This window comes from Mus caroli, chromosome 11 (genome assembly GCF_900094665.2).
Source record: "Mus caroli chromosome 11, CAROLI_EIJ_v1.1, whole genome shotgun sequence".
Taxonomy (NCBI): domain Eukaryota; kingdom Metazoa; phylum Chordata; class Mammalia; order Rodentia; family Muridae; genus Mus; species Mus caroli.
Genome location: NC_034580.1, coordinates 38,182,775 through 38,198,883, shown reverse-complemented (window position 1 = coordinate 38,198,883; position 16,109 = coordinate 38,182,775). Strand labels below are relative to the sequence as shown.

Here is a 16,109-nt window from a genome sequence, read left to right as displayed (position 1 = left end):
TGCTTCACTCGCTACTAGAAATATGGTTTTCACTCCACTTGTAGATGGAAGAAATAAGGGGAAATGGAGAGACCAGTTTCAGAGATCAGTAGAGCCCACAGAAAACCCTTTCATCCTCTGGTCTCAAATATGATCCTTTTGTCATCCTAAAAATGAATGACACACCCAAAGCATCTGATATATGAAGGAGTCTGATATGAATTTCAGAGGTGGCTTGGAAAAGCAGGGGTATAAGTGGTCCATGCTCTCTGATATATCAGCATGACAAGTACCCAGGCAATGCAAGATCCATTCCACCTCTCCTGTCTAGAAGGGCAAACTACAGTGAGTCATAGGTTGTGCAGCTTATCACTCTGGCCCGCACAGCTAGTCTTTCTGTTCCTGATTGTTTTTCATGGAACAAAGTCTAGCTGGTGCCTTTTTACCACTTTTCTTGTGTTGCCCGAGAATGGAGCCAGCTGTTTCTTCAGGTATTGAAACACCTTCAGGTTTTAGAGACACATAGTTGTCTCTTTTTGGGTGGGGGAGGTGAATGGGAGGTAGGCAAACTAGTAACCTAGGTATCTCCTTATGTTTTCTATTATCCACTCACTCACTGAATATTAATTAGGCAACTTGCTTAGCCCCAAGAATGTGGAAATGCCCAGAAGGTAAAATGAGGCAAACTTCTGTCCCCCTGAAACTTTTGTACCACTAGGGCAGTGGTTCTTAATCTTCCAAATGCTGTGTGTGGTCTTTTAATACAGTTCCTCATGTTGTGGTGACCTCAGACCATAAACAATTATTTCATTGCTACTTTATAACTGTAATTTTGCTATTGTCCTGCATCATAATATAAATATCTGATATGCAGAATATATGATATATCCTGTGTGGGTCATGATCCACAGGTAAAGAACCACTGCATTAGGACAAGAATTTAATAAGAGAAGTCTCTAAGAGTGATAAGCATTATAAAAACAATGGACAGGCAAGGGGACCATATTTTAGATGCCATGATCTGAGAAGAATCCACTGAATAAATAACATTTAAACCGAAACCTGGTGGAACAAGAGGATTCAGTTACAGGAAAGCCTGGGGAGAAGTGTTCCAGGCAGAGGGATGATCATGTGTATAGGTCCTGCGAAGGGACAGGCTAGCCATCCTAACTGATTTACCATGAGCAGAGACTAGATAGTGGGTCTATGCCAGAGGAGTCTCTTAACTGTGCTTTGGTGATGAGATTTAATTCTAGGTGCCCCAGGATGCCAGTGCAGTCTCCAGCTCATCCTTTCTCAAATGCATCTTTTTTTCCCTTTCTATTTCCAATTCTACAGTTTCCACATTAGTTCCCTACCCCAGCTGCACAGCCTCAGAGTTCTTAATGCCAAAGATCACATGGACTGCATAACTCTGCCCATAGGCTGCCATTGGTCTCCATATCTATATGAAAGGGTTACAAAAGTCTGAGTCCTTAGTTAGTGGATGTGAACGGAAATGGGATGATGCTATAATTTTGGTTCTGCCAGGGAAGGGGCTCTTCACAAACCCAAGTTGCTTGGTACCAGCTCTGTGCGCTCTGAACCTGGAAGGTCACTGGTTAAAGACAGCCCCGTCCATGCAAATGCAGAGAGTATGGGCTCTGTAATGAATGAAAGCTGGCTTTGGTTAGCATCCTTGAGTTTCACCTTCATTGCCCATAACAACAGGTATAACTACTTATCCCATAGGCTTGCAATAATATATAATGTATTTTATGGTCATGCTTTGCATATAAAATTTCAATCAGCCTATGCTATTACAAATTTTATTATACACCATCTTATAACACAGTATTTTATTTATAAACAGTCTTTTTTGTTTAATCCTACAGTATTTGTAGAGAGATCTGAAAGAGTATTAGCTGGTATTTTAAGTGTTATAGGCTCTTAATACAGGTAATTTATTTATGTGCAATGGGTTTATTCACAAATAACCAAAGCAAAGGCTTTAGACCATGTAGTTTGACCATGAGTAACTATGTGAGTAATGGAGGTTTGCCTACTCACCAATGTGAAGGAATTCTATTCACAGCATCACCATCTGCAATAGCTCTCCTATATTAGGTGTCCATATGCCATGGGCCTGCTAGCTTGGGCCAAGAACTACTGAGAGAGACAGAAGAATGAAGGTTCCTGGGACTACTGATAGACACAACTCTGGTCCCTAGACCCAGGTTTTTTAGGTCCACTTCAGCTTGCAACTCGAGACCAGCAAGAAATGGGATAGTTGAAGAGAAAAGAGCATTCCCTTCTGTCCCACTGTCTTACCTCCTCTGTCCTGGGTGCAGCAAGATCTCACACTATGGTAGATGTCAGCACTCTTTGTCATTCCTTATTCTGCTGGGACATCAGGAAGTAAGACCTGGTATCACTCCCAGGTATGCCATCAAATAAGAATGCCAGGGAGAACTTCCTTTTGAAGTCTCTCGTTTGGGCAAAGCAGCCCCAACCACTTGTACAAGTTCAGCCTTGAATTTTGTACACCTGAGCACGATTTCTCCTTCCTGATATCTTCCGCTCTCTGGTTGCCTGCCTGCCTGCTGCAGAAACCTGCTAAGTCCCACCCTTCCTCATCCATTCCTGGCTCCCTTCCAATCCCAGCACCTCCTCCCTCCTCTCCCTTCTTGGCTCCTGGCAGGACTGGCCTAACCAGTTCAGTGCCTCAGAGAGACTGCTTAAGCAGGGCTGTTAGGTGATACCTGGTTGGCCTTGGTCCCTGCCAGACTGCATAGACTTCTACAACTCTCTTGAAACTTTGGCCAGACCATGAGAAAGTGAAGACTTTTCAATTTCTGGGGCTTGCTTATGCTAAATATCAGGATTTGGGGGTTTTAACCCAGCAGCGATTATAGGTGGGCTTCATCCCAGACAAAGGAGGCTCCACCTGTAGTGTCTAGCTGAGCCATATATGCACCTTTAGTTTCAGATTATTCTCAGCAGAGACCATGAGCAGCAAATCTGCCCACCCAGCCTACATGGGTCTACATGTGGCCTCCTGACAGTGATAAGTCAGGAGAAAGGAACAGCTTGCTAAAGAAGGTCCTGTCTGTTATTACATTGCAGTTAGACATCCATGCTAATGGCTGGTCCATGGAATCCATGGGTGGTTTTACAGATAAAGATGTAAATTACTCTTAAAAAGTAGTATTTATCATTAGGTTTCCACTATGAGATTTTATTTTCCTTCTCTGGAAATAAAAATTAGTGTTATCTCTTTCTTAATCAGGGATTTGCTAGACTTTATGATTCCTGAGCATCCAGATAGGGGCATTTAAAATATGGGTTTCTTCAGGCTTCGGGACTATGAATTTAAAAAAAATCCCTTACTGATTCCGTGGTCTTGCTGCTAGGCATTTTTTGGTTCTTAAGACAAAGATAGGAGGTCAGGACATGTTCCCCATTGTTACCATCTTACAAGAATTTTCCAGTTGACTCTAGTACATTACTTTTTCTTTCAGCTCACAAGTGAGCTTCCTTGGGCACTCCTACTCCCAGACATTTGAAAGCTATAGGTAGCCTTAGAAGTGATGTCCTCAACAACTACTGCACCAGCACAGAGGTCACCTTGGCTCCACCTGAGGCTCAGGCCTCTAACTACTGCCACCTACACGTGTCCTATGTGTTTCTCAGGGCGATCTGTCTGAAAGCTTTGCTTTACCAGTTCATAGCTGAATGGTTTTAAAAGTACCGAATCTGCTGAACAATGACAATACACTTACTACAATGCTATTAATTATAAAGCTACTTTTAATAATAAAGGTATTTTATCATTATTATTCTTATTGCTTATTTAAGAGATCCCAGATTAGTGTCTAATATGATTATAAAAAACTTCTGGTATTTTCTGACTTGTAATACACTAGGTTCCAGAATATTTGTTTTGCTTCTCAACTCTAGCCCTCTCTTTCCTTTACATTTCCAGGTACCTATGTTGGATCAAAAAAATCAATGACTGCTGAGAACTCTGGTAGCTGTGGGGAAACAATGGTAAATAAATAAAGTTATATCCCCCTGTTCTCAGGGAATATACAGTATGGGAGATAGTGCTCTGACAATCATGACATCGTTATGATACTGCGGTTGTAGCAAATGTTAAGAAAGAGAGGATCCTGGTACTGTAAAATCATATTTATAAGAATTTGACCTGGTCACAGGTTGAGATTGGAACTGGAATTGAGTTCACCTTGTATGGCAGTCCTATTGAGTCAACCATTCCAGAATAAGACTGTGTACTATGTGTACTGGTCAGTTTTGCTGCAGTAACAAATGTTCTCTAAATCAACAGGAGCTCTAGCACAAAGGTTTACCACAAAGATGCTGTGAGTTGATTGTAGCTCTTACATTCTCCTCAGCTCTGCTGATGAGACAGCTCTTTATTGGATATGGTGGTGTCATGAAGTGGGAAAAAAGGGCCTGTGAAAACTTGCCTTGCTTCTGAAGATCTGTTTAGATGTAGACTTCTGCTGTGCCTGCCTTTATTCCTTGGATTAAAATAAAAAAGAAATGGGTCAGAGATGCATGGTCCATCCCTCAGGGCAAGCCTCATGGTAGTGGAAAGAAGTAAATAATTGCAAAAAGAATACAGTTTCCTAGAGGAGAAGGCTATTGCAATATACTTGGAGACTTGCAGCGCAGAGTTGAAAGAGCTGAGAGTGAGGCTGAGGTGGAAACCATGATTTTACTGTGAGCTATGGGAAAACTATCTTCATCCATATAACATCTTTTTTTTTTTTTTTTTTTTTTCAAGACAGGGTTTCTCTGTATAGCCCTGGCAGTCCTGGAACTCACTTTGAGACCAGGCTGGCCTCGAATTCAGAAATCAGCCTGCTTCTGCCTCCCGAGTGCTGGGATTAAAGGTGTGTGCCACCACGTCCAGCTTTAACTTTTTTTTTTTTTTCTATTTAACAGGTTTTACTCTGGTTTTAAAGTTAGTGACAAACAGGTTTGATGTCAGGGAGATTTTTTTAAAGAAGTAAACATATTTATTTTTCAGCAAATACTTACTAAAAGGATATACAACGTCTTTAACTTATTTTTATTGAATATTTTCTTTATTTACATTTCAAATGTTATCCCCTGCTTTCCCCCTCCTGGAAACCCCCTATCCCATCCTCCCTCCCCCTGCTTCTATGAGGATGTTCCTCCACTCACCCACTCACTCCCACCTCCCTGCCCTCGGTTCCCCTACACTGGCGCATCTATCGAGTCCTCATAGGACCAAGGACCTTTCCTCCACTGATGCCTGACAAGGCTATCATCTGCTACATATGCAACTGAAGCCATGTGTATAACATCATTTTTTTTTCATGGCGAAATGAATGCTTCACAAGTTTTGGATGTGTTCTTTTGTTCATTATAGAAAGTTTAGGAATGATTGCTAACAAAAAGGAAAAATGTGAACTGTTCTTAACTGTACAATGCAGAGTGATATTTCACTGACTTTGGAGACTATATAGTTAGATTTATAGGTAAGTTTTAATCAAATTTATTTTAATATAGTTTTTAAATTATTTTTTAGAGAATTTCATATGATGTATCTTGATTACATTATCCCCTCCCCTTCTGTCCCTTCAGTGTATCTTTTTTTTTTTTTTTTTAAAGACTATCTCACAACAGCTGTCTGGACTCTCTGGCTCTTACCAATCTTTCTTGCATTCCTTCTGTTATGTTTCCTGATCCCTAAATGTAAGGGGTGTGTTGTAAATGTGTTAGTTGCAGGCAGGCACCCCCTAGTCAATCTCTGCATTTTGACAAGTTTCTGGTTTTCTGTCTTTGTCTTGTTGTAAGGAGATATTTCTTTGATCAGGGGTGTGAACTACACTTCCCTGTGGGTATCAGGGTAGGTATTCAGAATGCAGTGAGAGGCTATGTTGTTTTAGGAAACTGGTAGTTGTTCTTATCTAGGTTCCTTGGTCTCAGCAGCCATAGGTAGTTGGCTAAATTACAGTATTAGTCATGTTCCCTTGGATTAAGAGGTCGTTACGTCCAATTAGGTAACTGTTGGTTTCTCTGAGGAGTTAAGTGCCACTGCTCCCCCTTTAGAATGCCTTTTCATGCTGGTCCTTGTTGTGGTTCATTAGCCTTGTGGCTGGAGAGGACTTTGATTGCTTTTTTTCTGTTGGTGTTTCTGTTGAAGAGCTTCTTCTAAAGCTATGATAGCCATTTCTCAATAAATAGGCTGCCAGGTCAGATCCAGACTCATCTCTTTAAATCCTGTGCCCAGAGTATGCGGTGTCTTCAGCAACAGGGTCTTGTGTTCTTTATTTAAAGGCACCAAGTGCAATGGCCATAGCCTATATTGTTTTGGGGGTCTCTCTGACTCTCCTGACGAACAACCCAAAGGTTTCACATGGGAAAGTCTACTTGAAAGGGGCATTGTCTCCCCAATTGGCCTGACTTAAATGAAACTATATAAATGTGTGTATATATATATACACATATAGTAATTTTCAGTAGATATGAAATATTATAGTACCCATGGTATCTTCAAACATTCTATTATTATTATTTAGTCATTCTCCTTCCCTATTCTTCTGATTTGTTCATTTTATTTTCCTAATTAGGTATCCCCAATCTGTTTTTTTTCCATCTTAAATGGATTATGTTTCAATCAATGTTTTATTTTCAAGCTTTTATTCTCCCAATTACAATTGAGTCAATTTGGTTATAGCATACTTTACTCAGTTCCAGGTTATTTCAATATTTAGTTTTTTTAAATTTCCAACTTTATAAAAGTTCTACAACAAGTCCTTTATATTTGGCAGCATTCACATAATTTCTTAGATGGGTGTTTTTGTCTGAAAATATATGACATATTATTGCCATTGGCCTATGCTTATTCCATGTTTATTTTCTTTCAAGAAAAGCAGCTAACTATGCATGTCTCCAGTACATGGTTTGCCAGCCCTGATTTCACACACTTCATGTTGTCAATTTTATCATTTTATGAGGGGAAAATACTGTTTTTTTGTTTTTTGTTTTTTTTTGCCTTTGAAAACTAAAGCTATACTTCACTACTCGTCAATATTTCTCTGTGCTTTGATCAGAGAAAGGATCACTTGAGATTCAAACCAATCTTTTGTAGCAGGTGCTTAGAATTCACTCTTGGCCTGACTGCTTTGTCAGAGTTAAGTCAACACAGCCCTTGCTTTCTGCAACAAGCCAATAAGGATGTGGACAGAGTGGTCCCCATATGTGGTGGATGACATTGTTCGCATCTCTTTGTGACCCTGTAAGGTGAGGATGTTCTCTTGTGAACTTAGGAATTAGATGTCAATCACTAGTGAGCACTCCCTCTGTGCTTGATATGAGCTATAGTTCAAAAGATGCCAAATGATGAGGCACATGGCACGACAGATGTGGATATTTTGAGTTGATGAATGACTCAGTTGTAGAGATTTGGTGTGTGGATATAGAAACAGGAGAATGGAGACCAAGCATTACTCTAAATGCTTTTGGGGTCATGCTTTATGTTGATCATCTCAAACTAACTCTCACCTTTGCTAGCATAGATTATCAATGCAAAGTATTCTAATTTGACAAAAGCCCAGATAGTTCACCTCTCTGTTTTTTTCCTACCAAACTATAGTCTAAAAACTTCTAACCATTATAAATGTGTAATGAGTCCAGTTAACTTTTCTTAAGAAACTAAGTTTTTTCATTTAATATCTCTCTTGTTGTAGGCTGTGCTAGTGTCTTTTCAAGCTACTCTGACAATGTACAGTGTGCCCACATTCCCCACTTCTCCTGTTGTAGGGGGAGGGCAAAAGCCTTAGAACACATAAAGACCATTAGCAGAACATTTGACTGTGCCAGTGGGGAATGCGGGGAGAGAGAGAGAGAAAAAAAACCCAGCCCTTGTAGATGTAGTCTAGCTTTCTGGGACAGTACAGTTAGTGTTGGAAAGTCTTTCACAGTCCTTGAAGGCCTCAGGTGGATTGGAGGATGCTGATTTCTCTGTCTTGGAATTGTTCTAACTCTGGGTTCGTATTACCTTTGGTTTGTCCTCACGTACCCTTGGCTAGAAGGAGCAGGGCTGCTTGGAATGCTAAATATTCATCCCATAGTGACACACCTTCTACACCAAAGAAGTATGATTTTAGGGTGCTATTAATCACAGTACTACTCATAGCCATCATCAGTGGATGGAATAGTTCTATGAGATGATAGCTTAGCCCTCTCACTGTGGATTAGTGTTGTGTTTTTGATCTGCATGCAGTTGAACACACATACCCATGGTCCTCTCCTGCATTGCAAATATTATCTATACTTTCAAACAAACAAGATACTTATCTCCTCCAGGTAACAGTGGGACTTTGGTTTTTAATCATTGTTTTCCAAATAAATCCAAGGTGTACCTGAACAGGTGTTCTCGCCGCGAATTACTTAATTAAAACCGCTCCCCACAGGCCTTTGAAATACCAGTGGAAACAAGTGAAGCACAGAGATTTAATTTTGACTCACTCCTTTATTAAAATGGAAGGGAACACAATCTGTCTTGCTTCCACTTAGGGGACTGCATGAGAAATCCATCTGCAAAGAATGAAGCCCTTTAACAGGCCAGTGTTTTCAGGCTGTGTCAGGTCTTCGAAAAGGTTGTAAAAAGTTAAGATTATGGCTTCACCCCGAACTTACTAAACTCTCTGGGGGAGAAGCCTGGGAGATACATATTGACATTCACCATAGAAAATTGGTATCCTCTGTACCACAATATATATTGTCTTTTTAAAAGTCTGTGTCAGGCAAGAACATCTCCACCATTAACAGTGTTGTGCCTGAGAAGACAGAGACCAAGATCAAGTGGGCTGGCATCAGTGTCCCAGGAGACAGTACAACCCTTGTCAGTGAAAGGTTAAAAGAACTAGTGGATGGTTCAGATACCACAAACCCAACTCAGCTTTCAGTTGTGCAGGACTCCTAAGAAACAAGCTATGGAAAAATGATTCCTAAGCAAAAGGCTATGAGCCTCCTTAGGTGAGGCCACGCTAGGATGTGTCGGTTCCTTTCTTATTACTAAGGTAGAATTATCCTAGTTATTCTCAGAAGTGTGTGAATGGTAGCAGTGTCTAGAATTTCACTGGAACTTTAAAAAAGCATTTTTCCTGGTTAGATAGAGGAGGTGGAGACTTGTGACTATGATGCTGATGTTAAGACACTCTTGAGATGCAAGCTGACCCACTGACCCGATTCCTAAGCTCTCTTGCATGGTTGTTTTGATGCATAGTCAACCCCACAATAAGGAATTTCTTTTTAAAAGAATTTTAGATCTTTAAGTCATTTTTTTTCAGGTCTGTTTTAGCCCTTCTTTTCTTTGTGTCTTTGGTGAAAACAGAGACAGATGACTTACTTCTTGAGCAAAATCTTATTTGCTTGATAAAAGTCCATAGGCACTCTTCTGTATTTGCATTTCTAGTAGCACACATTTAGAAAATCCAGGGTTACTCTATAAACATATGGTATACTGGAACACCTTCAAAATGAAAGTTAAGCAGAAGAAAGCAACTTTAATTCCCAAGAGAAGAGTGCACTTTTAGCAAGTAGTGAGTGAATGAGAAGTATTGAGTCTCTGAAGTGTTTATCAAGGAGCTACTATTACTGAATGCAATCTGGGGTTTGTTCTACAGAAACTTGCATTTCCTCTCATTGCTTTATTTAGAGGACACTAATGTTAATGCACATTGAGCATTTACTAAGCACCAAAGAATTATCTAGGTTCTCTGTGTTTGGTATATGTATATGTAATGGTACTTTAATGATAATCTGTGCATTTGGGCTGAGGATAGAAATTATTTCTCCCATCCAGGGGCTTGTTAAGATTTACTTGGCAATCCTATCCTGTTCTTCATGGATCACAAAGCCTGAGAATTGGACTCACCAAATGCTTAAAATAACAGGCCCTATAGATGGGACTGCTCTTTATCAAGAGTTGAGAGAAATTGATTCAAAATTCTTCTAACTCTTCTTCAAAAGGGATATTCTTAGGCATATATGTCCCTGTGCATGTTTTAGGACTTGGCAATATTAAATCCTAGACAAGGATTCAGGGGAATCCAACAAGTGGAAGCTCAGTAGGTCTGTGTTATGCATGAGTTCATGTATTACAACAAGCTGTACCACCTCACCATTTTACAGTAGAATAATGTGAGGCCCAGAGGCTCTAAGTGACTACGGTAAGGTCACACAACCAGCAAGTCACAGTCATCATCAATGCTCTCAGTTTTTCTTATTCTGCTGCTCACTCTATAGGTCCTCAGTCTGGTTTTACCTGGCTATGTGAGGAGCTCTAAACGAGGTTTAAGGGGAGAGAATAGTATGATCTTTTTCTTTCTTTAATAGAATCATGCTTAAGACCCATAGGACTTTGAACTTTGAGCAGCTATCTGAAAAGCCATCTATAACTGGATCTGATGGTCTGATCTTCCATCTTCTGTCAGCCAAATAGCCTTTGAATCATGTATCTTCATTTTTCTTACCTCACAGCCCAAATATGCCATATTTCCTCAACAGAGGAAATCTATTTAAGTCTAGTATAAGAATATTCACTGAGAATATTCTCTATCTATCTATCTATCTATCTATCTATCTATCTATCTATCTATTTATCTATCTATCTATCTATTTATCTATCTGTATGCAGATCTATGCTACCCTCTGAATTATAGTTGCAGTGAGAGCTATGCTTAGTTGGGCCCAAGCAACATAAGCTAGTCTATCTCCCATCCGTTGGTTACATAGATTCAAGCAATCAATGGACAGGATGACAAGCAAAAGCAACGTGTTGTAAAACTCATAATTTTCTAAAGCTTGGGAGCTTTGAGAAAGAGATGATGTCAGGGATAGTGCCTCCAGATTTTAAAAGCTCTACCAGCAGGAACTGGCAAAGAAAATCCTATAGAAAAGACAGAACCTTGGAGAGTCTGGTAAGGTCTAGTGTGCCTTCACTATGATCAATCTACTTCATGTATGTGTGTGTAAACATTACTGGGATTGATCCCAGGGCTTTGTACATGCTAGGCAAACACTTGGCCACTGAACCCTTTCCTCCATATACTTTTCTTTTCATCCTCTATCCAACCATTTCCTCCTTCTCTCCTTTTTTTTCTTAACAGGGTCTCTGAACTTGAACTTACTTTGTGACCCAGTACACTAAAAGTCTGACTACTCCAGACTCTTGAATAACAAGTACACACAGAAACACAGAGCCATATATGGCTTCAGTTATACTCTTAAAGGAAAAAAGGCAGAAAAAACAAAGGCAGAAATGGCTAACAGTTTACTCTAGGCCTTCAGAATTTTGGCATCCTCCTTTCTTTTATTTATCACAATCATCATTATCATCTCTATTATTTTATTATTTATTATAATTGGTAATAATAGAACTTCAGGCAAAGTAAAGGAAATCACACTCACAGTAAAATGGGAGACAACTCTTTCTTTTTTCTTGGCTACATCTGGAATGTCATTTTGATGAGACAGAAATGGCACCTTGATGATCTGTATAGGATGACATGGTAAGAAATCAAAAACATCCTAACTGAGTTTTTGAGCATCATTATAAAGGCAAGCTGTCTTAATACATAACTTGATTCTTATCACACAAACCATAAAGATTTACTCTAGGTAATCTATGGGTTGATTTTAGCTATACCTGAGTCATATTCCTCCTATTCCATAAGCTTCTTTGGGGAAAAAGATCAATTTGTCTTATTTCTCATTTTAGTGCCTCAGACTGCATCTGGAACATAATAGGAATTCAGTGGGTATTTAATGACTAAGTAACAGAGACAGTGACTGAATTTTGTCAACATGTGTTTTTTCCCCAATTGTTGTAATATTACCTTCATTTTCAAAAGTAATACTCTTTGAACATTCTCCTGGCTAGAAAGAGCCCTATTAGAATGACAAAAAGCCAACTATATCATTGTGGTTGGTTTTCAAAGCTAGCTATAGACACATTCTGTTAGAAAATTTATGTGTGGGTGAGCACAGAGTTTATGGTTCAGGGTGGAGAGTTTATTTTTCACAATCTGTGAAAGCAAACTATGTGGATGGACTCAATGATCAGAAGGTATCCCATTTATTTATTATTTATTTATCTATTTATTTTTATTTCTAAACCCCAAGAATGGAATCCTCTGTTCATCTCCTGAGCATCCTGAGACCCCACAGGAAAAAAAAAGGATGAGTGGAGCTTTTAGTAGAACTGATGAGGTTAAAGCATCCCAAGTCATTTTCTGAACTTCTTGACTATGAACATCATCCAAAGAAACATTGGCCCGAAATGTTCGTTTTCCACATGGGGCATCATGGAGCCCCACACCAATAAATCTTTGGCCCATGAAAATTTCTTATTAATGGAGACCCTGACTCAATCAACAAAGAGAAACAACAACACAAAGACAAGTGAGGTGGCACACATTTTAATCTCAATAGGTAGAGTCAGGAGGGTGTGAGATCAAAGTCAGCTTCATCTATATAGAGAGTTCCAGGGCTACATAAGGAGATGAAACACTCCAAAACAAACAAATACTCTAATATCTTGCTACAATATAAAGATATTGTATGCTTAGACACTTTTCTGCTATTCTTGATTTCTGCATTCAGCTAATTATTTTCCCTATGACTGCCACAGATAATCTTAAAACATTAAGCTTTTTTGTTTTTCAGTCTCTCACCTACAAGCAGAAATATGTTCTCCATAGTGACCTCATTCTTTATCCTGTCTAGGGCAGATTTATGTCTCCCCCTAACTTCCCATTTGGATTGATCTCCTTAGTCAAAATGGCCTATTTAAGTTGTAATGATCTTTCACGTGTTGGAGTTCTGGCAACCTACTACAAAATGACAGATGCAGGAGAATCCAGTGGAGGAGGGCACCATGAAGATCCAGGCTTTCAACAGTAAACAAACATTCAGCTTTGTGGCTCTCTTGCTTGCATTTTCAAGATGAATGTATTTAAATACACTAGAGACAAGCTATTTTCAGACAGCTGCTCATCTATGAGGCTTTTGGCACCAGTCACCTAGGCTTGCCTTTTTTTTTTTTTTAAATCAGATGATTGATGCTTTCTTTAATCTTGAGTTTTTATATTCATGATAGAGATCCTTGTTTTTAACTAGAGCTCAAAACAGGCTTTAGACTGAGAGATTTGGAGGACACTAAAAAGTTTCAACACTGGATTTTCCTTTCATTTGTCAGTTAACAAGTCTAGAATTAGATATATAACTGCTTCATGAAGGAAATTTTCCACAAAAATCTTCTATACGGTTGGAATCACGTACCAACATTATCACAAGTCATCGATTACTGAGCTATGAGTTCATTTGCCAGGAACATAGTTTTACCTTGAAAATCTGAAAATTTATAAATGACAAGACATGTATGTTTTGATAAGTGCAAGTTTGCAATATATTCTATGTATATGGGTAATAAGGTAGGCAATCTAAGACTCTTGTGGAAAAAAATTGGTCATAACAGGGTGTCTATGAGGAAACATATTTTTCTTATTTTGCAAAAAGATTCAACAAAGAAAAAGGCTATGACTTTAAAAAAAAAACAACTTCGTTCTTTTGTCCTCTCTTTTCCTCTATTAGTCCATGAGTTATTCATATGTACAAGATCTTGTGATTAAGGCTAGAGAAGAAGAAAGAAATACATGCTTGATGATTGACTGTAAGATATAGAAATGCACGAGGGGCAGGTGGTGATGGCGCATGCCTTTAATCCCAGCACTTGGGAGGCAGAGGCAGGCNGATTTCTGAGTTCNAGGCCAGCCTGGTCTACANAGTGAGTTCCAGGACAGNCAGGGCTACACAGAGAACCCCTGTCTCGAAAAACCAAAAAAAAAAAAAAAAAAGAAAAGAAAAGAAATGCATGAACTGGAACTAAACAGTTCCAGGTAGGATAGAGTGAAATATAGTCTATACTAAAGTAGCATGTTCCTAGGGAAGTGAGAGCAGGAAGGAGGAAGAAATGAAAGACTCAACTGACAGGTGAATTGCCCTTAAACTAACATCCCTTGAGTTGAGCATAATCAGATACTTCTGTCTCGGTTGTAGAGCAATGACCTCTAAAATGTGAAAGTATCTCAATTCAGTTATTCTATGCTGTCTCCATTTAGCTAGGACTCTTGAAGAACTTGCTGTCTCTCTATTTTTCCTGTTTTCTCACATTTCAACCTATTTGTAGAAAAGGAAATTGGTAATTTTTTTCTGTATTAGTGGCAACTACAAACAGTAAAAGTATAATGAAAATAATTGGACTATTGTAGAATTCAGAGAATTGGCTGATTCATTTCACTTTTATCTTTCCCTCTCCCTAACACACACACATTTTAGATGGAAACAGCTGATTGCCACTGTCTTTGACTAAATGATATTGAATGACACTATTTTTAAAACCCCACTACCATCTCCTGACTCAACCTGTTGCTTTATCTATAGTAGTTTGAGAACTTTTTGAAATTGGGTAAGTCTGGAGGCAGTGTTGATTTAAGGGTAGTCTGCATCTCAGCATGTGTCCTCTGCTAAGAGGATAATGAAAGCAATGGAGTTGCTTCTCTTAGATGGAAAGAGAACAAACATTAAGTGAAGATAAACAATGAGGAGTCCATTTAAAATACAGGACCTAAGTGTCTCAAATTTGGAAATGGGACCGACAAACTCAGTCTGTTTTGGAAACTGGTGAATTGTACCCACTTCTGTTAAAAGTCTGCTGTAGCCAGCACAGCAAGAGCTGGCTTGTCTCCCAGACACAATGCAGAATCCATCTGTTCGGTCACTGAGTCTGATAGGTACTTGGAGGAAAGACTGTGTGCATGGGACAGGTTCCAATAAGGAGTGGGATTTCTCAAGATATTAAAAATGTGTTTTGCCAGTCCTGGGTTTAATAAGTGAGTCAAGGACTCTACTGTCCTTATGTTTTTACTCCATACACATCGGTGGTTTAAAGTCCCCCATGCAAGGCTGAGTAACATAGTTTAGCACAGTGCGTAGCTTTGAGTGGACTTTAAATTAGTATTTACCAGATGATAGCACTACTGCTTTAAAAAAATACCTCAATATGTTCAGTGGCATGCCAAGAGCTTTCTGATTTCTTTCCTTCCCTCTACTTTTCTTCTTTTCTTTAAACAAATGTCTACTGAGGTCTACCTAGCTTTCTCTGTAGGCCCAGTATTGCTCTAAGAGTTCAAGCTTAAATGGTGAGCGAGGGACATCACATACCGTTAATTCTAGTTAAGGCCATAATAATGATATATAAATTAACAATGCATATTCATATGATTGTAGATGTTATGAAAAGACAAGTAAAATACAGCAATGTGATAGTGATGGGGATGGAAGAGTTATATTTCACTGGAAATTTTTTGCAATGGGGCAGATGCTTAAAATTAGACCTCACTGGATAAGAACAATATTTGCATATCATAGATATGTGTGGGAAGAACTTCTTTGGAAGATAAGCATTTTAAAAAATATTCCAGAATAGCCAGATTTGTATAAAAGGAACAGTAACTGTGAGCAAATCCAGAGGGAAGTAGCGTAGCACACCTAGGAGCCTGAGGGGATCCAGGGTTACAGACCGGGTGGGTCAACAAAGACAAATAGTAACCAGCTTTTCATGCATTATTTTCAACCAGTACAGTGACCTCTAGTTTAGATACTGTCTGTTTCTCTATGGAGATGGACTGTTATACTCAGGTTAAATATCATGGCAAAATCACATTGCTGACATGTTCAGTGTCCAGATTTGGAGCAGCCTGGTCCCAGAGCTTATCCTAATAAGCTAAATCTCAAGAAAAGTCTAGACATTATCGACAACACTTTGAAAATATCACCTTTGATGTCTCCAACCATTCATCATTCCATGTGATTTTCCCCAACAAAGAACAATAGATACCAGCATGAATCTGCAGTGAAGAGTTAAAAAGGATGGTTATAAAATCAGGAAGACCAGTAGACTCAACTAACCTAGACCCCTGGGAGCACCCAGACACTGAGCCACTAACCAGGGATTGTACACAAGCTGCTCTGAGGCCCCTCACACACACACACACACACACACACACACACACACACACACACACACT

The 16,109-nt window shown here is 39.2% G+C and overlaps 1 long non-coding RNA gene across 1 annotated transcript in view; it reads right to left on the bottom strand.

Annotated features, from left to right (window-relative positions):
* The window catches only part of LOC115032320, a 184,543-nt gene extending 182,049 nt beyond the window's left edge, over positions 1–2,494 (bottom strand). The window contains exon 1 of the long non-coding RNA XR_003837973.1: positions 2,290–2,494. This is a non-coding gene — a long non-coding RNA (uncharacterized LOC115032320). The remainder of the gene's footprint in view (positions 1–2,289) is intronic.
* Between the last annotated feature and the right edge of the window lie 13,615 nt (positions 2,495–16,109).